Consider the following 20980-nt stretch of genomic DNA (forward strand, 5'->3'; position numbering starts at 1 on the left):
TTTCTGATCCTATAATTCACAATATTTATATTTCTTGACATACTCTTTTTTCAGCTGTTTACAACTCAGCGCCTCCCAACAATCCCACTCTTGCTGGCGTATGAATACAAATATTGTTCTTAACAAAAATAATAAATCCACACTTTTGTCAGCATTACATTATTATTTCTCTTTCAATCCAGAAGGTTCTACTTCACTTGTAAATCATTGGGCTGCATCAAAGATTGTAATGCTAAACTTAAAGAATTAGATAAACAAATACCAAAATATAAACAGCTCTTTATTTCGTCTAATGACAGTAAATACAGAATGCAATTACAGAAATTTAGATATGATATTAACTCTTTGTTAAGCAGAAGAGCTGGTGTACACATTTCAAATAATAAGGCTACATTTTGTTTTAAAGCCAATAGATCTGAATGAATTTTAGCAAATTAGTTACGTATTAAAAAAGATAAAATCCAACTTAATGCAATTCATGGTTTAAATGGTAAACTGGCATTATCTCACAAACAAATTGTCAATGAATGTTTGACCTACTATTCAAAGTTATATAGTAATCCCTAAATTGCAGATATGTTTAATATTGATACTTTTTTGCAACACTGTGGCTTACCTAAAATTACCCAGTCAGTGAGGGAAAAATTGGATGTACCGATCACTTTAGAAGAAATTAATTCAGCCATTAAAGTTTCTTAAAGCGGATAAATCACCTGGATCGGATGGTATACCTGCTGAATTTTATAAATAATTTTTTACTTGCCTACTACCTCATTTACCTAAGTTACATACTCACTTTAGTATTTCTGGTTCTACTGCAGGATCCTTTACTGAAACTTTGTTTATTGTCAGCCGCACCCGGCACATGTAAGCGCGGTGGGGCGGGGCATGGTGTGGCAGGTGGGTTGCCGACAAGCGACGGAATAGGTGTTTTTTATTTAGTTGATTATACCTATTCCATCGTCTAGTGACTTCTCCCTTCTCCCAGCCCCGTCCCGTCCCATACCACACCACGCTTACCTGTACCAGCCGGTGCTGTTTATTGTTCTTCCAAAACCTAATAAAGATCCCACTGTTGCTTCTAAGTGCCACCCTATTTCTTCAAATAAACATGATTGCAAACGTTATGCAAACATTCTTGCAACCAGATTGGTTTCTGTACTTGATACTATTGTTCACATTGATCAAACTAGTTTCATGGAACATAGGCATTCTGTAAACAACACTAGATTATTATTTCATGTAATTGAAGCTGCGTCATCTTTGCATTTTACCTCTGGTGTCCTTGCATTAGATGTTGAAAAAGTGTTTGACAAAGTACATTGGCAGTATTTATTTTATAGTTTATCTGTTTTTAATTTTGGCAATTCCTTTATCCTTAAGATTTCAGCACTCTCTTCTGTTCCTTCTGTAATACTTTTCATCAATGGTCCTCTCCCCAGCACATTGTTCATTTTTAGAGGCATCCATCAAGGTTGTCCATTGTCACCTTTGCTTTTTTTCCTTGCTATTGAACCTCCTCTCATCGCCATCAGATGCTGCATAGAAATAAAAAGTATTACTAATAATGATGTTGCTATTAAAACCTCAGCCTATGCTCATGATGTTTGAGTTGTATATAAGAAATCCTGATTCTACTATTCCCACCTATTAAATCTAATTCAGATATATTCCCATAATTCAGGTTATACTCTAAACATTAATACGACTGAATTATTTCCTTTAAATGTGCATTGTACCCCTGATATGCTCCCCAATAATGGAATAATATGGCAAAAGAAAAAACTCAAATATCTTGGTATCCTATTCTCTCATACCACTAAACAATCGATTAATCTGAACTGTGTATATAGTCTTAATCATATCAAAGACAAAATTCATAAGTGGTCTGCTTTACACTTATCTTAGTGGGGGAAAGTTGACTCTGTTATAATGGTTATTGCTTCAAAAATATTTTCTCTTTTGTCTATGATACCTACTCAATTTCCACTTCAGTTCTATAAGTCTTTAGACACTTTAATATCGAAATTTATTTGGAATAATAAAACGCCTCGTATTAGCTATAAAAAATGTAAATTGCAAAACATAATGATTGTTTTGGTTTACCGTATTTCTTTATTTATCATAAAGCATTTATTTTAAAACAAAGCACCTTTTGGTTCACCAATACAGAGTTTAACTGTACACCTTCATGGCTTTCTCATTGAGAAAAGTTTGATATCACTGTTTCTGTTATCTATGTTACTTACTACGTCTTCTTCTAACTCCTTATTACGTCAATTTGCATTACTAAAAGCTACAAAATTAATTTTGCAGGATTTAGATTCTCTCTTTCAAACATCTATCTCTCACACCTTAAATATGTCCTTATGGTATAATCCTGTTATAAAACATAATCGAAATATACAATGTTGGCAATCTTGGATAAATGCAGGCATTTTTTATTTAAAAGTTACATATCATAATAATACTTTTTTATCCTTTGAAGAACTGCAATAAAAATGTATCCTGCTTCCATCAGATATTTCAAAATACATTTTTTTATGTAACTTCATTCTTGACTCATTTCCCAACAACTTTCCAATTCCAAACATATCTGATTCAGAAACGCATATTCAAATAATAGCCACTTCATCTCATGCTGTGTCGATGTATTATAAAACATGTAATTATTCTGACAAGAATAACATTAATTTTATCTGTTCCTTTTGGAATAATAATCTTAATCTATCTTTTTCTCAAGACGTATGGAAGAAAATATGGATACATTATGTCTCTGGATGGTTACCTGTGTCTTTATATCTAACTAATTATTTCATACTAGGTAATTGTTTATGAAAGCCATTAAAAATGTTCAATGCAAAACTACTAAATTCCCTGAATTGTTGGCACTGTAAGTTGGGTTCCAGGTTCATTAAGACATATGCTTTTTGAATTAAATACTGTCTTTAAGTTTTGGGAGGAGGTTTGGGAAGTTATTATAAAAAATGTGCATTCATCAGATAAACTTTCATATAATATGTTGATTTGTAAATTGATATTGCTGTCAAAGAACCTGTCAGCTTCTAATAACTAGCTCTTTGACTTCTTGGTATCTGCTGTTCTAAAATCAATTACTGCCCATTGGAAAAAGCTTTCATTATTGTCAATTCATTCATGGTGGTCATGGATAATATTTACCAGAAAAGGAGCTGATCTGACTATGTTGGGTGTTGTTCATAACACAACTACTTATCAGTCTTTTTGGAAACCAATTGATAATTATAGAGCATTATACTATTATGGGTTTATATTATATAATAAGTATAGTTTGTTGGATTTTATTATGTGGCTCTGTTATTATATACAAGTTAAAATAGCTATTGATCCCCCCTCTAATGTTTAGTTCCTATTATACCTCAATTTTCATTGTATAGGTACACTTATTATTATAATGGAATATTGTACATTTCAATGTACTTCATCAGTGCTCATTTTTGTTTGGTCTATTGCCTTATCATGAATTCAATAAAATATTTTGAACACAAAAAAGAGCTGAATACAGCATCACTAAGGTATTGCAATCACAAAGGAGATGATTTTCCAGGCAGGCTACTTATTCAAAAATAAATAATTCTTTAGTAACACCTCAAAACCTTAGAGAAGTAAAATAGTACAAAGGGTGTTGGTATTCTGACTATCAAGCACTACCCATTCTGTAATGGTAGCCAAAATAGGCATTCTTGTTAGGCGATTTGAAGGCAGGTTCAAATACACAGCTCATAGAAAACAATACACCAATGCAATCTTATGGGGTTTCAGCACCACTTATGGCTCCTGCTTTATTTAAGTATTTAATATTTGTTTTGTTCCATTACAATTTTTGTGTACTCTTTTGGGATATTATTCTGATTCTATTTTGTTGGAAAACTGTACCTATCATCCCGTTTGAAGAACGTTTTTCATGTTTATTTCATATTGTTCAATATCACTGCATTCTCCTTTTGTTTCTCCTTATATTTATGATGTTGCTTTCCACAGATTGACTTATTTCTGATACATCTAATGATGTCCCTTATGGAAAAGCATCAGCTTTTCTTGAAGGCCTTTTGGATTGAAATGTTTCAGTCTAAAATGTAGAAGAATTATTCTTTATTGAGAAATGATTAAAATATATATATATATACATATATATATATATATATATATATATATATATATATATATATATATATATATATATATATATATATTCTGCTCCAAAGGTGTCCACCTGTAAGTAGCACTCGACCAGCAGCTTGATTTATGTGTAGGTAGGGACGGGGATCCGCTCGCAGGAGCCGCTCCGTAGTGGATTTGCCTGACGCGTTTCGAAGCTCCATATGCTTCTCTTCAGAGGCTTTAACGGAAACGGTGTGCACAACCGCTAACCCACTTCGCCATTTAGCATATAACACACCCACCCATGGGAGGCTCAAATGAGACTGTGCATTATGGGAAGTGTAGTGCGGAAAGAACATAATCAAGTCCTATATGGACCCTGCAAGTGGGCCCGTCCTTGAGTTTAACACGGACACTACAATGACCATAATGCTATGGAAGACTGCACAACCTATCAGCAGGCAGCAGCAGTGATTTAAAGTGTTTGCGCATGACGGAGGACAACGGAGGTGACCGGCCTTTGAAAAAGCTATCAGCGAAACACGTCAGGCCGCTCCACGTGAACTGACGAGACCAAGAGGTATTGCCGATCCCGGAGTGCTCCCCACACTGTTGGGCAACCTTGGAGCATTAATATGTATATATATATATATATATATATATATATATATATATATATATATATATATAAATTCACTGAAAAAACCATAGGTTTCACACATGTTATAGTTAGCTGGACATTTCACTCGTAAAAAACCAATGAAATTCCCCCGTTATAGTTAGTGCAGGCAACTATAACTCACGCGACCGCAATCCTCTGCTGATGCTAATACTGTATTTAGACACTTATTTGCCCATGTCTTCTTCCATTAAATTTTAGCTATACATATATTACAAATATTTTCTTTTCATAAACACACATATGTCATCAGCAGAGGATTGCGGTCGCGTGAGTTATAGTTGCCTGCACTAACTATAACGGGGGAATTTCATTGGTTTTTTACGAGTGAAATGTCCAGCTAACTATAACATGTGTGAAACCTATGGTTTTTTCAGTGAATTTGCAAGGTTTTTTAAATGCTAATTCCTAACTATAACGTGTGTGAAACCTATGGTTTTTTCAGTGAATTTGTACAGTTTTTTAAATGCTAATTTATTTATGTATTATTTTTTTTATATATTTATTTTACAATAAACTACGTATTAAAAATTATTATTATTTTTTTTTTTGGTTTTCACCCTGCGAATTATTATTTTTTTTTTGTAAAAAAAAAATTTTTTTTTTGTGTTTTTCATGGTGCGCGCACAGTGCGCGCACCCCCGCGATTTTTAAAAAAAAATATATTTTTTTTTTGCCTTCGGGGTCCTTCAGGGACCCCCTGACAAAGGCTAGGGGGTCAGGAACTCTCTACCCTGCCCCCTTTTCACGTTCGCCACCTTCCTTTTTCACTCTCGTACTGAAAACAAACATGCTGAAATACTGAACAAATGAGTGAAATCGATAAATGAAAGTTTAAACAGACGATCACAATTAAATGAAATTACAGAAATGTATAAATTGCACGAATACCAAAAGAGGCATCAAGGCCCTAAATCTGGATGAGTTCAAGAGAGAAAAAAAAAGACCAGAAGGGACGGATGATTTTGAAGAGTACTGCCCAGGAAATAAAGAGTGAAGAGTCAAGTCTTCAATGATTTCCAAAAACTGTTGTGTTCCTACAGGTCAGTGATGTTGTGTGGGAGCAAATTCCTGAGTTTTGTTGTGACAATGAAAAAAGCCCTAGCACCCCACCTGGTCTTCCTAAATTTAGGCACAACTACAAGATTTTAGCTAGCCGAGCAAAGATGTCTGGTAAAGGTGTATCTCTGGAACACCGTAGTCAGTCCTCTGGGCCGATATTTAGCACCTCCCTGTGAACAAAGCATAAGGCCTTGTTAACAGGTAGCCAGCGCAATTTGGAGATCACCCCTGAGACTGATTTGTAGTTGGGAATTTCAAGTATCAGTCCTGCTGCTGCATTTTGAACTAACAGAAGTTTAGCAGTTACTGATTTGTTGATCCCCAAATAAAGTGCATTGCAGTAGTCTAGCCTAGAAGAAACCAAGGCTAGAACTACCTGCTTGCAGGCTTCCAATGAGAAAAGGGAACACCTTCCTCAAGGTCCTCATAATGCAGAAAAAAGTGGATACCATACAGCTAAGCAGTAGATTGAATGATAACTTGGTATTCACTAGTACACCAAAAAATTTTTGTGGAGTCTGCCGGGGTAGGCAAAATCCCCAATCATTCTGGCCACTAGGAGTTATTCCAGATGGAGGGTGGGTCACCAAAAGCCAAGACCTCACTCTTGTCACCATTCAGTCTGAGGTAATTGGTATCCATCCAAGTCGCTACTGCTTGCACACAATTCTTAAAGTTGGAGTCGTGGCCTCAAGTTTCTTAGTGATGGACACAATAATTTGCATGTCATCTGCGTAGGATAGGGTGTCAAATCCAAAAGACTGTATAAACATAGCCAGCAGGGATACCTATAGATTAAATTGAGTCAACCTCAGGGAGGAGCCCTGAAATGCCCCGCATGGCATAAAGATGGGGTCAGAACTAAATTGGTTCATGACATCCATCTGGGACCTATCCTTCAAAAAAACGGATCTAGTGCTGACACGGAGACCCCCTGGTTCTGCAGCCAGTATGCCAACAAAGCACAAGAAATTGTATCAAAGGCTGCGAAGTGATCCAATAGGATCAATGCAGCAACCTGCCCTGCATCAACCAACACATGGATATTATTGATAGCTGAGATCAGAGCAGTTTCTGTCCCATGATTGATTCTGAAACTAAATTGAGAGGAATCAAGCAGCTCATACTCCTCCAGATACCCACCAGTTGAGAAATGAGGTGCTTCTCCAAGATTTTAGATGGCATAAGCAGAAGAGAGATAGGCCTGTAGTTCTTCAGATCGGTAGGGTCCAGGTTAGGTTTATTGGGAGAGGCTTAACAACTGCTCTTTTCCACAGTTCAGGGTAGATACCAGAGCTGATAGATTTATTGATAGTAGTTGACAGCTTAGAAGCAACCGTATTTATTAAATATTAAAACATTGAGACGTGGCAGAATAGCAGGGAGGCTTGAGAGCTGATAGCCAAGGGAAAAGCACTCCAAAAGCCTAGCTGGTGAGACTGCAAACGCTTTGTCTCTGATCCTGCCCTGTATGTAACTAGAGTATTTACGGGTTTTAAAGACGATGATCTAAGTCTATGTTGGGGTGTGTAAAATATGAATTTACCTCCAATAATAGAGGGGAAGGCAGAGAAAGTGTTATGTTATTGGTGTTGGTATAGTGGGCTAATCACCTGTGAGGGTATCCAGGCACTCTGTAGCTGACGTGTGAGGACAGCCCTGAAGGGCTTACTCGAAGAACAAGGTCTTTAGCTTCTTCCAAAAATCAAGAAGAGGGGAGGAGGCTCTGATATGTTGTGGGCGGTTGTTCCAGCCTTTATGAGCCAAGTATGAGAAGATGCAACCTCCTCTTCTGATTTTCTGTATGCATGGGATGTATGCTAGTGAGAGACTGGTAGAGTGGAAGTGTCTCGCAAGTTGGTGGAAATGAATGTGGCTGTTCAGGTAGGCAGGACATGTGTTATGGTATGCTTTGTAGGAGTTTAAAGTGTGCATGCTTATGTATTAGGAGCCAGTGGTGTTCCCTGAGATGTGGCGTGAAGTCTGGCTGCTGAGTTTTGGACAGACTTCATTCTTCCTGTGAGCTGGTTGGTTATGCCTGCATACAGGGTGTTCCCACAGTTTAGTCTGCTGTCGATGAAATCATTTTCTAGGTGTTGTCGGTACTTGAAGATTTTCTTCAACATTGTTAGGGTGTTGAAGTAGGAAGAGATCACTGCATTGATTTGGTGATCAAGTCTGACTTGTTGTCTATGATGATTCTGAGGTTTTTTGCTTGTGAGCAAAACATGGGGGTGGGCCCGACTTCTATGGTTCTGTAAAGGCGGCTGTACTTATGGAGGTGTTGAGGATAGGGGTGAGAGCCTGGCTGATAAGGATCACCCCTTTGGCAAAGGTGTGATGGGGACAGGGATCCCCCAGAGCCCTGGAATGTATGGTCTTCATGATTGATGTGCTTTTCTCTGTGCTGATGGTGTTCCATGTGGTCATTTTGTTGTCTTCATTAATCACTGGGAGACTTTTTGAGAGAGATAGGGACTCTGGTTCTGGGTCCAAGTTGGTGTATATGGTTGTGATCTTACTGCAAAAGGAGTCTGAGAAGTTGTTACACAGATCTTGTGATGGGCTGATGTTGCCCGTGGCAGCTGTGTGTGTAGTGAAATCCTTGACAATATCAAAGATTTCTGTGCTTCTGTTGGTGATGACATTTATTTGTGGGACAAGGGCCTTTCTTTTGGTTTCTCGGATTAGCTGGTGCGGCCTTCTCAGCATTTCTTTAAAAGCGTCATTTTCCAATTCCCCCTTGCTAGCTCTCCATTTCCTTTCCAGTTGTTTGCATTGTTGCTTGGTCATTCTATGGTGTTCCTTGTATCAGCAGGCTTGTGTTCTCGTTTTTGCTGTGTGGCTTTGTTTCTTAAGGGCCAGAGTGTCGGCACCGCTGGAGATCGGTGTAAGGGGCAACGCTCTTTAGTTGCTCATATTTTTTAGAAAATTGTACTCAAACGATCAGGCTGGGCTCTTTCAAATCATGAACCATTTCCATCAAGAAGGGGGTGCCTCAGGGTTCATCTTTGAGCCTGACTTTGTATAACATCTATATGGCCCCTCGGCCTCGGTCTTGTAGCTTTGATACAAATTCTTATGCTGATGACACACAATTCATAATTTCAATGGGGCAGGATATTGACAATGTGAAGCATTGTTTTCAAGATTGTCTGAGGTAAATCGCTTTCTGGATGACTACTAATTGTCTCCAGCTGAACGGTGAAAAAACAGAAATGTTACTGTTTGGAAAAGCTCAGTATCTGTGTACGCCCAAATGGTGGCTGGAGGAACTGGGGCGGCTCTTTCACCATGTCACACCGTAAAAAATCTGGGCATCAAAATAGACCATGATCTTTCCAGGACGAACCATATAATTGCTGCCTGTGGCACCTATTTTGCGACTATGAGACTTCTGAGGAGGGTCTTTCCTTGGCTACCATACTCTGCCAGGAAAACACTTCTTCAGACTTTGGTTATAAGCCGCTTGAACTACAGCAATGCATTGTTCATAGCAGTTAACAACACCTGACTGTCTAAACCCCAGGTGGTACAAAATACGGCTACCCATCTGGTTTGTAATCTCCTGTCAGGCTCCACCTCGGCTCATATTCAGCGAAATCTCCATTGGCTCCCAGTCCGAAAGCGCATCCTGTTTAAGATCTGTTGTCTCACCTATAAGTCATTGATGGGCAATGCCCCTCTCTACCTAAAGGATATATTGCATCTATATCTTCCTTCCCGCGCCTTAAGATCTAGTGACAAGGAGTTTCTGATTATCCTCCATGTTCGCACTGTGAGATACAGGGGCAAAGCCTTCTCCTTTACGGCCCACCAGTGCTAGGGATCAACTGCCTCTTCATCTTTGTCATTGTGCTGTTTTAGTTGTTGGTTACTTTTACTCTACTAGCAGAGCAGCAAGATATACCTTAGGGTATGATTTGTTGCACTTTATCAAGTGACATTGACATATTATAACAGCTGGTGATCTACTTGTTGAAGTTTACAATGTTGCGTGCCATGAGGCCTGAGCGTTCCAGTTTATTTACCGGGAGGGCAGAAGTACAATTCATCTCTGATCCTGTCATAGTGTCAGTGTGCCAGGCCTGCTGTGGGGGTTCTTCTGTGTTCATCTGAAGACATAAGGGGCATTCAGGCCTGTCCTGGATTTAAAATGTGTCAATTCCTGGATAGAATTAGTCCAATTTCGGATTGTAATGTTACATTGTATAAAGCCTTTGATAAATACAGGAGATTGGTTGGCTTTAATAGATTTAGAGGACACCTATTTGCATGTTCCCATCAGGAAGTCAGATGAAAAGTACCTGCCTTTCGCAGTAGAGAATGACCATTAGCAGTTTTGTGTCCTTTTCCTTGAGCTCAAGTCCCCTCCAAGAGTGTTCACCATAATTAGAGCACCTCTGGTTGCCATCCCTCATGCAGAGGGCATTTTTGTCCAGCCATATCTCAACGACTGGTTTGTGCAAGCTCTATTGAAAAGGCTTTTGGTGTCACATACAATCAGAGTTCTGGAAGTGCCCTAGATGCATGGGTTTCTCATAATTTGGGGAAAATCCCGTTTAAAGCCAGCTCAAATTTTGTGGCTAAATTTATCATAGTGTTGAGTTGCCCTTGCACCTTGCAACGGGGTGTATGAGTGATGCAACAATAAAGTTAGATGTATCAATCCATGCTTGGCAATCTCATGTGGCCCTGAGTGTAAATTGCTGCGTTAGTCTGACCCAGGGAGGTGTTCCATGGGTGGAGTGTGGCTGTTACCATGCATTCACACATGTATTTTGGCGCATTCCCAGATTTACTATTACTGGTAGACCTGGGAATGCGTCAAAATGCTACACTTCCCCAGGTGAGGCATAGAGGTGAGAAATATATTTATTTTGCTTTGCTATTTAACTTTCTTTGTGTGTTACATTCAGCAGCACACATAGGAAGAGGAAAATGCCTCAGAAGATTGTTTTTTTTTCTTGCAGGCAGATGCCTCTTCTTGCACTAAAACAATCCTGTCTGCAACAAAGGCACCCTTGCACAATGGTGTTTGTGCCCTAGTGCAAAGAAATGGCAGGATTGTGCTGTATAATGTTATATTTGGTGCATTCCTGCCATTTCCTTTTCATGCAGCGTATCAAGGTGGCTTACTGAGCATTGTAAAAGTTTGATACATTTGCCCCTTGGTCTTCATAGGGGCACATTTCCAAACTCATGAGGGAAGGGTTCAGTTGCTATCCTGTCAGATTATCATGCTCCAAGATCACATTCTGGATTTGTGGACTCAGCAAGTGCTAAACGTTTCTCTGTGGCTGAAAGTCCGGGGTTAACAGCCTTCAACAATTATTTTTGTTCCCTGAGCAAGGTTCCACCTACACAAGTTGGTGTCTTGATGGGATACAAGTTCTCTTTATCTTCCACTCAGGATTTCTTTACCTCAGCAAGTGAAGACGAGCTATTGTGGTGGATGAGTTCTCCCAATCTAGAGATTGGGGTTTCTTTGGATCTTCTTGTTCACAAGATACTCACAACAGATGCCAGCCTATCCAGATGGGATACTTGTTTGCACTCTCATCAGGTGGATTGCTTCTGGTCTCTAGCGGAGGCCAAATGATCGTCGATTTGGAGGGAACTCGAGGCAGTTTTTCAAGCTTTCTGATTTTCAAGTTTCAGATCAAGGGTAAGGAAGTGTTCATTCGGACTGAAAATATCACTGCAAAAGCTTATAGAAACAAACAGGTGGTTACTAGATCAAGGGCGCTCAACAGGATTGCTCAAAGAATGTTCTCTTGGGCGCAGACCTGTCTCATTCCTCTAACAGCTATTCATATTCAGGGGGCATCCAATCTGACAGCAAATGTTTTCAGCAGGTAAATTCCGTCATCTCTGAACTTTTCTATTCACCCTCAGGTGTTTGATCTGTTAATTCAAAATTGGGAGGGTCCCCAGTGTTCGTACTGTTTGATTCAGCAAAGTGAGGCACACTCGGGCCTAAGCAATAGCTGCCCTTTCATGCCAGTGGCCAATGGGTCTGTTGTATGCCTTCCCTCTACTTCCCCTTCTCAGATCATTTCTATTGAGGGTAAGGAGGGAGCAGGCTCAGGTGGTGTTGATTGCCCCTCGCAGGCCCAGGGCAGATTGGTTTCCTTTATTGATTGCTATGAGGGTGTCACAAGAATGGATCCTGCTGATTGTTCCTTCTCCTCTTGAGTTTCGAGTCCTCAGTCAAGGAACCTTAATGAAGCTATGCCTAATGTCTTGGAGGTCGAGAGGAGAGGGCTGAGGCATCAGGGAGTTCTGGAGAGCCTAGTGGGTAACCATAAGCATCTCGAAGGCTGTCAACTTTGCAATCATGTAATAAACATTGGAAGTCTTTTTCAAGATGGTGTGAGAGAAGGGATTTGTATCCTACCTCTGGTAGGTTGATGCTGATTATGGAAATTTTGCAGGAGGGGTTGAGGTCAGGATTGACAGTTACTACCCTTAGGGTTTTATGGGTAGCTTTCCGAGCTTCTAGAATTCCTTGGGGAAATCTGACAGATGATGGAGGTCTAGTTCCTGGGCTTTTAAAGGACTTGGTGAAATCCCACTAACTCATTGAGGTCCTTTCCTTCTTGGGATTTGAATCTAGTGGTGGGGGCATTATCTAAAGTTCCTTTTGAAACTTTAGATCCTCCTGATGTTCAGTTCTTGACCCATATGACTTTTTTCCTTCTAGCGAGACAGTTTGGAAAGCTAGGTGCCTTATCCTACAAATTCCACTTCTCCTTTCACAAACTGCAAGAAGTTATTCTCCCTGGGTTTTTTCCTTCACCTTCCTATGATGAGGAAAGGAAGTTGCATTCTTTAGATGTTAGAAGGGATTTTCTCAACTATTTACAAAAGGTTAAACCTTTCAAAAGACTGAATCTTTGTGAATTTAAGTGCTGTGAAGAAAAGGAAGAAACCTACATATTTCTACTTTAAGCAGGTGGATCAGGTCCTTGCGAGCAAGGGCATGTGAGGTTGAAGGTCAGGCCCCACCGGAAGGGGTACAAGACAGGTCAAAACAGGTCTTCCACTTTAGCAGAACTGCAAACATCTTCAATAGCTAGGATTTTTAGGGCAGCCGCATGGTCTGCCTCTTCTACCTTTACGAGAGTTTAGGCTTTCAGAAGTCTCTTGCATAAATGATGTATTTGGTTACAGAATGCTCTCCTCTATGACAGAATAGGGGATTGTTTATATTCTGTTCAATAAAGCCTGGATTTTTTTTTCTTTACCTTTATCAGTTGTCCATGTGATTTGCTTGTTAACTCTCATCTGAAATTAATTCAAGCAAGGGAAGGACATAGGGGTAATACTTCTATTACTTACCAGTAATGGCATTACTCTGAGTCCTATTTCCTTACTTAATATTCCATTCTACTCTCCCAATGCAGAATAACTGACTATTGGATTGGTTATTGTAGTGTCTTGTAAAGAAAGAACACTGGAACTCTTTTGGTTTGCACTGTACAATAGGCCTGTGACGTAAGCATTGGAGGGATGAGCCGAAAGCAGGCTTAGAATGTTGAGTTCTTATATACATCCAGTTGCATAAAGACGTTTAAAATTACTCTCCTTGTGTGGAGTAGTTCTTGGTGAGTACCTGGGCTAGTAGGCCGTACAACTGTCAATGAGATAGAGGATATGAAGCCCGTACACTGAAAGCACTCTTCCAGAGAGTTTGCTGTAGTCCAGCAAACTGCTACTTGCGTGCCACTTGTGCCGCACTCAAAGTGCAGAATCGATGCTGGCACTTGTGAAGTTTCAGTGCAATGCCAGCCAGTGTTAAAGGCTTCATGATAAAGAAAGTGACTGTGAAAGTCTACATGTCAGTGGTCAGGAACTGAATGAAATGGCCACCAATAAAAGGTACTGCGCCATTACACAAATGAATGCCATACGCTATACGGAGCAAGAACACTAAGGGCGAATGGAATCAGGTTACGAACGTTCAGTACAGATTAAACTGAAATTGATGTGCTATGAAACAGAGATTAATCAGGTGTTTGTGAAGAAACATTTAAGCACACAGCTGAACAAATATCATCATGTTATCTGCTTTCATGGACTAGTAGTAAAGAAGGTTTATCTACTTAATGAAACCATTTTTAAATCATTGTGCCACAATGTGCTGCGAAGTGGCCCCAGAAGGAGGGTCAGGGATTGTACTTGCGGAGCTGACCCAAACGAAGCAGCCCATCACCAAAGCTGCCACGTAGGGGCTCAGAACAATTCCCTAGACTGCCATCAAAAAAAGAACTCCAAAGGAGAGCCAGGGCGAAGTCCAAGCTCCAGAACTTATTAAGGCTGACCCTGAAGCCAGGACGTCACACAAGGCGTGAGAGAGGCTTTGCATGAACAAGTTCCACAAGAAGCACCTGAGAAACCATTACTGTCCACCAATGCATATACGTCTGCAGTATTCTTAAAACCGCCATCAATATTTTTTTTTGTGAAACAGTTTTATTGAAGATAGGACTTGCAATAATGACAATTACAGCATTCCATCTCCTTGAAACGCTAGTGTCCATCATATAACAATAAGAACAAAGGATGATAGCACGTCTGATTTCCATTATAGGTTTATCAGTTAGCAGATATTTTTACTATTGGTCATCATCTTCCAAAAAGGATCTGTAGTCGGAGGGGTACAGATACCTCCCCTAAATGTATTCCATTTACCCCACATTCGTTCCCATTTTTTGGGGCATCCTCTATGAATATATGTGGCCCTTGCAGCCACCATGGCAATGTCCATATCTTTACACCAGTCTTCAAGGAGTCGGACAGCACTCGCCCCCCAATGTCTGGCAATATTTCGTTTTGCTATTGGCATACCTAGGGTTGCCCAGGCTTGGGCTGTGTGATTCAGGTCCGTTGGTTCCCAGATGTTTAGGAGACATCGTTTAGGCTCAGGCGGTACAGGTACTGCGCTAACCTGTGTGATTGTGATCATCACTGTCACCCAGTATGGTTTAATCTCAGGGCATTCCCATAGTTTGTGGTAAAAGGGGCCTATATCCTCACATTGCCGTAGGCAGACTTGATCATTGGACTTTCCTATCTTACATAATGTTACTCTGGTGAAATATGTCCCGTGGAGCACTTTGAGTTGTATAAGACGCAGCTTAGAAGATACTGCCACCACCCTCTGGTACTCTAGCGCCTCCTGCCACTCGGTTTCGTCCAATTCGCCCACATCAGTCTGCCATTTTTCCCGTAACAGTTGCGTAGGATCTAACTGATTATTGATAATTTTCCGGTATGTGAGTGATATTGCATTTTTGTCTATGTACTCGGTGAGGAGTCTGTCTTCTAATGGGGAAGACTCTGGAAGGATTGTGTTTGGTGGGATGGCCGTTTCCAATGCATGCTTAACCTCCAAGTATTGAAACAGCTCAGTAGGTGCCATTTCGTATTGGGTTTGTAATTGAGCGAAGGTGAGGATTTTTCCTGTTTTCCAGAGGTCACCCAGTCATGAGATCCCTATTGTGTCCCATTGTCTAAATCCTTTACTCTTGTCCAGGTTGCCTAGTTTGCCTGTTTCCAATAGCGGGGTGTGTTGCGTTAGTTTGTCGTTCCAGCCCAAGCGTCCTGCTACCATATACCATGTGTGGACGGTATGTGCGGTCGGTGCTATAAGGTCTGATTTTCACTTTTTATTATATAGTACTCGATTGATTCCTCTCACTCCTAGGGCATGTCTATCTAGTTGGTATGCAGGCTCAGTTTGGGGCGAATGAAGCCATTGATTAATCACGGTTAATTGAGAGGCCCAGTAATATGTCTGGACATGTGGGAGTGCAATACCGCCGTCATACCAGCTCCTAACCAGCTTCTCCGCTGCTATTGTACCAGGTTTACCGTCCCACGTGAGATTATTCACTTCTGAGTCTATTGCTTTAAAGTCTGAAGAGGGAACACAGAAGGGGGTATTTTGGAGGGCATAAAGAAATCTGGGGAGTGCCATCATTTTAAAAAGTGCTGCTCTATCCATTAGAGTGAGGAGCAGTGACTGCCAGTGTTTGGCATCTCGCCGTAGTCTCTGCAGCGGTTCCTAAAGGTGTATAGCTATGAAATCATCGGGGTTGGACGTGACATGAATACCTAAGTATTTGAAACCGTCTGTGGCCATCTTTAGCGCACAACCCTTCGGTAATACTGGAGGGGGTACATGTAAAATGTATAATACCGATTTTCCCCAGTTGATGGTATATCCTGACACTGTCTGGTATACTTCACATACGTTTAGGAGTCTATGTAGGGAGCGTCTTGGGGATGCCATGCATATGAGAATGTCATCCGAATAAAGGGATATGCGGTCTTCCCATCCCTCCGTCCATCGGAGCAGATGGATGACTGGGTCTTTCCTTATCCAGGCTGCCAGTGGCTCTAGTACTAAGGCAAAAAGGAGTGTGGGCAGCCCTGTCTCGTTCTGTGTCCCAGGTGAAATTCACTGGAGACATGTCAGTTGGCTACTATATGCGCCAATGGATTAGTGTAGAGCAGTCGGACCCATGAGCAGAATTTTGGTCCAAACCCTAGATGTTGGAGAACCGCAAAGAGGAATGGCCATTCAACTGAGTCGTAGGCCATCCGTGCGTCAAGAGACAATATGGCGGTCTCTTCTTGGATAGTGTGTTTGCGGCTTAAGACACTATATAGGTGTCTGAGATTTAATGTTGTATTTCTTCCTGGCATAAATCCGGATTGGTCCGGATGTACCAGTTTCGAGAGGTGGGGAGTTAATCTGTTGGGCAGTGCTTTGGCCAGTATCTTGGCCTCTGCATTAATCAAAGAAATGGGACGGTAATAGGTGCTTTCTGAGGATGGTTTACGCGGCTTATGGATGGCTACTATTGTGGCTATGCGTTGGTCTTTGGGGAGTTCCCCCTTTTCTAGGCTGGCTTCATACATCTTTAACAGGCGGGGCAAGTTTAGTAGCTGCCCGCTTGTAAAGCTCGATGGGTATGCCATGAGGACCCAGGGGTTTCCCTTACTGTATCTTTCCCATAGCGAGTGTTAGTTCATCTGCGGTTAGGTCTGCTTCTAGTAATTGTGTCTCTTCTTGTGTGAGTGTAGATAAATGTATATCTCGAAGGAATGCTATTGCATCCTGCAAGTCAGTGTTGGTTGTGGGAATGTAAAGGCGCTTCTAGTGCGCCGCTAGGGCGTCTATACTCTCTTGTGGGTCTGATGTGAGTGTCCCATCATCTAATCAGAGCTCTGTCATCCATCTATCCACTTGTGTTCGTTTGTCTAGCGAGGCCAAAAGCTTGCCTGCTTTGTCCCCAGTCTCATAGACCCTGTGGCAAACCGCTCTGAGTCTGGTTTTGGCATCCTCCCATAAGTACTCCTTGAATTATTGTTGCTTCATACGCAGCCTATGTGTGTTAGTGTCAGATGGGTCCTGAGCATGTAATGTCTCTAGTTGATTCACTTCTAATTCTAGGGTTTCTATTACTTTCTCCTTTTTTATGACCAGAGATTAAGGATATGGCCTGTCCTGGTAGGACAGGTTTGTACGCTTCCCAGAGAGTCGGAGGGAAGGATACTGACGCCTCATTTTCGGTGGAAAGTGTTTTGTGGTAGCAAGTAATCCCTTCCAGATCTTGGGGTTTTGTAAATAGCCAGGATATATTGGGTATACGCAACGGCATGTTGGGACCTGCACGGCATATTCAGCAAATACAGGGGAGTGGTCAGAGATGCCTCTTGGTAAATGTGATATCTCTCGGAATCTACCTACACTGTCTGTTGATGTAAGTATGTAGTTGATTCTAAAGAGACTGTTGTGGGCACCGGAGTGGTAAGTAAAATGGTGTGTCTGTGGGAATTTAAAGCGTCAGGTGTCTATCAAGCAGAAGGCGTCTAGAAAGTCAGCAAAGTTAGAGCGTGTACGGTGTTGTAGCCTAGGGGGCATTCGATTCAGAGTATCATCAAGAGTAGTGTTAAAGTCACCTCCAATTAATAGTTCTCCTTCCGGAAGTGTGAGTAGGAATTTCCCAAGCACCAGAAAAGCCAGCGAATGGAGTGCAGTAGGAATATAAACGGTGACCAAATTAATTGCGTGTCCTTCCCATTGACAAGAGACCCCTGTAAAGCAGCCTTGATCGTCCGTGTAAGTATGTTGTACAATCAAAGGGAAGTGTTTTTTTAATCAAGATTCCCACCCCACATGAACCTGATGTGAATTCGGAGTGTACCGCTAACTTAAAACCCCATTGGTCTAGAGCTCTACAAGTAGATCCCACCAGATGGGTTTCCTGTATCATGGCTACTGCTGGTGCCTTGTGCTTAAGATATTACAGCACGAGCCCCCTCTTTAACTTGTCTCTCAAGCCATTAACATTCCAGGAGCCGAGCGACGGTGATGGAGCGCATGTGGGGCACGTCTTGGGAATATCAGGGGTAGTAAGTGTGGACATTTAGGTCATCTGAGCCAGTTCTGTGGGTCATCTCTAACGGATATCTAAATGGAAACATTACTGTGAGGTTGCAAGTCACATTAGAAATCCAATTGAACCATAAAAAACAAACTATAGAAAAATGAACAGTCGCTGTTACCCGTTCCTCCCCCCTCCCTGCCTCCCTGCATGACGGACCCACCTCCCAAATGATGCAGAGTGCCTATTTCCCATTCCCTGTTACCTTTGTAGGGGGTAGTTTCTCCATCACCCCCCCACCCCGATTATCTCTTCTACAGTAGTATATGTCAATAGAAATTAACAGTCTTTGCATGAGCAAATATGCGTACAGTGGTTTTAACTTGTTATCAGAGGCCTCCTCTCAAACATCTTGTCGGAAATATCAAAGTAGTCTCTAGTTCTCTAGTTAGATAGATAACCTGCTGGGCTTATGGGCATAACAGTCCAGTAAGTGGAAGAGGTTGTTGTACAGTTCTTAGTCTCTTGGAAGGATTGGTTCCCTTTTCACCATCTCTCAAGTGATTCGGCATGCGTAGAGGCTGCTTCAACAGGCGTAGGGTGCGCCCTTTTGGTCGGAAGATGGTGTTGTTTGCTGTTCATTTTCCCGGGTTTGCCGACTCTGCGCCATCCTTCAAGCCATTCCCGGGCCTACTCCGGTGTGGTAAAGAACCATGCTTTCCCCTCCCACCCGCAACCTAGCCAGGAACAGCATGGAGTATTTCAGTTCTTTATTTCTCAATTCTTTTTCATCGTTAAAGAAGCTGCACCTTTGCTTTGTCACTGCAGCTGTATAGTCAGGAAAAAAAGTGATTGTGCTATGTTCAAAGTGTACAGGCGGGGCCACCCTCACTGTTTGTAGAATGAGGTCACGATCACAGAAATAAAAAATGCGGGCTAGGATTGGCCTAGGGGGTGCACCCGGTTTGGGTCCACCACCTGGGAAGCGGTGCGCTTTTTCCACTGTGAAGTGGTGGGATAGGCCTTTAGGCTGCAGGTGCTGCTTGATAAGATCTTCTACAAAGCGGTCCATTGCTGGTCCCCCCAATCCTTCTGGTACCCCAACTATTCTGATGCTGTTGCATCGCGAGCAAATCAAAAACCAAAGGAAATGATGGACGGAGTGTTGAACATTGCAAGCACTCACCCCCAGTCAAGTGATCTGGGTTTAATCCATCACCGTTCTTTAGCCCACTCTGCCACCCCAGTTCAGACATGGCCATATGCAAATCAGTCTGACCCTGTGCCTCATGGGAACAGTCCAGCCCGAACTGCCAAGCCATGTCTTCCCTGGACCGGAAACAAGCTTCCTAGGACCAGTTTCTGGCATTTCAGCCGTCTTCAGCCAGGCTTGCTTGAATCCAGTGGCAAAGTGAGCAAGGGACTCACGTCTGAGCATACCCTGCCAACTTATGGCGAACAAAGCAAAAACCAAAGGAAATGATGAATGGAGTGTTGAACATTGCAAGCTCTCACCCCCAGTCAACTGAACTGGGTTTAATCCATCACCGTTCTTTAGCCCACTCTGCCACCCCAGTTCAGACATGGCCATGTGCAAATCTGTCTGACCCTGTGCCTCATGGGAACAGTCCAGCCCGAACTGCCAAGCCATGTCTTCCCTGGACCGGAAACAAGCTTCCTAGGACCGGTTTCTGGCATTTCAGCCATCTACAGCCAGGCTTGCTTGAATCCAGTGGCAAAGTGAGCAAGGGACTCACGTCTGAGCATACCCTGCCAACTTATGGCGAACAAAGCAAAAACCAAAGGAAATGATGGACGGAGTGTTGAACATTGCAAGCACTCACCCCCAGTCAACTGATCTGGGTTTAATCCATCACCGTTCTTTAGCCCACTCTGCCACTCCAGTTCAGTGGCAAAGTGAGCAAGTTACTCACGTCTGAGCATACCCTGTCAACACTCCGTCCATCATTTCCTTTGGTTTTTGCTTTGTTCGCCATAAGTTGGCAGGGTATGCTCAGACGTGAGTCCCTTGCTCACTTTGCCACTGGATTCAAGCAAGCCTGGCTGAAGACGGCTGAAATGCCAGAAACCGGTCCTAGGAAGCTTGTTTCCGGTCCAGGGAAGGCATGGCTTGGCAGTTCGGGCTGGACTGTTCCCATGAGGCACAGGGTCAGACTGATTAGCACATGGCCAGACTGATTAGCACATGGCCATGTCTGAACTGGGGTGGCAGAGTGGGCTAAAGAACGGTGATGGATTAAACCCAGATCAGTTGACTGGGGGTGAGTGCTTGCAATGTTCAACACTCCGTCCATCATTTCCTTTGGTTTGTGCTTTGTTCGCCATAAGTTGGCAGGGTATGCTCAGACGTGAGTCCCTTGCTCACTTTGCCACTGGATTCAAGCAAGCCTGGCTGAAGACGGCTGAAATGCCAGAAACCGGTCCTAGGAAGCTTGTTTCCGGTCCAGGGAAGGCATGGCTTGGCTGTTCGGGCTGGACTGCTCCCATGAGGCACAGGGTAAGACTGATTTGCACATGGCCATGTCTGAACTGGGGTGGCAGAGTGGGCTAAAGAACGGTGATAGATCAAACCGGGATCTGTTGACTGGGTGTGAGTGTTTGATTGGTTCTGATGCTCCATCCATCACCACCCCCTTTGGTACTGCTTTGTTCGCCATAAGTTGGTAGGGTATGCTCA

At 42.2% G+C, this 20980-nt stretch overlaps 1 long non-coding RNA gene across 1 annotated transcript in view; it reads right to left on the bottom strand.

The window, feature by feature from the left end:
* Nucleotides 1-263: 263 nt before the first annotated feature.
* LOC146821864 (uncharacterized) overlaps nucleotides 264-20980 on the bottom strand; it is a 28109-nt gene continuing 7392 nt past the window's right edge. Inside the window, exon 3 of the long non-coding RNA XR_014963204.1 lies at nucleotides 264-1538. This is a non-coding gene — a long non-coding RNA (uncharacterized LOC146821864). The remainder of the gene's footprint in view (nucleotides 1539-20980) is intronic.

This window comes from Triturus cristatus, chromosome 6, assembly GCF_964204655.1.
Source record: "Triturus cristatus chromosome 6, aTriCri1.1, whole genome shotgun sequence".
In the NCBI taxonomy this organism is placed as follows: domain Eukaryota; kingdom Metazoa; phylum Chordata; class Amphibia; order Caudata; family Salamandridae; genus Triturus; species Triturus cristatus.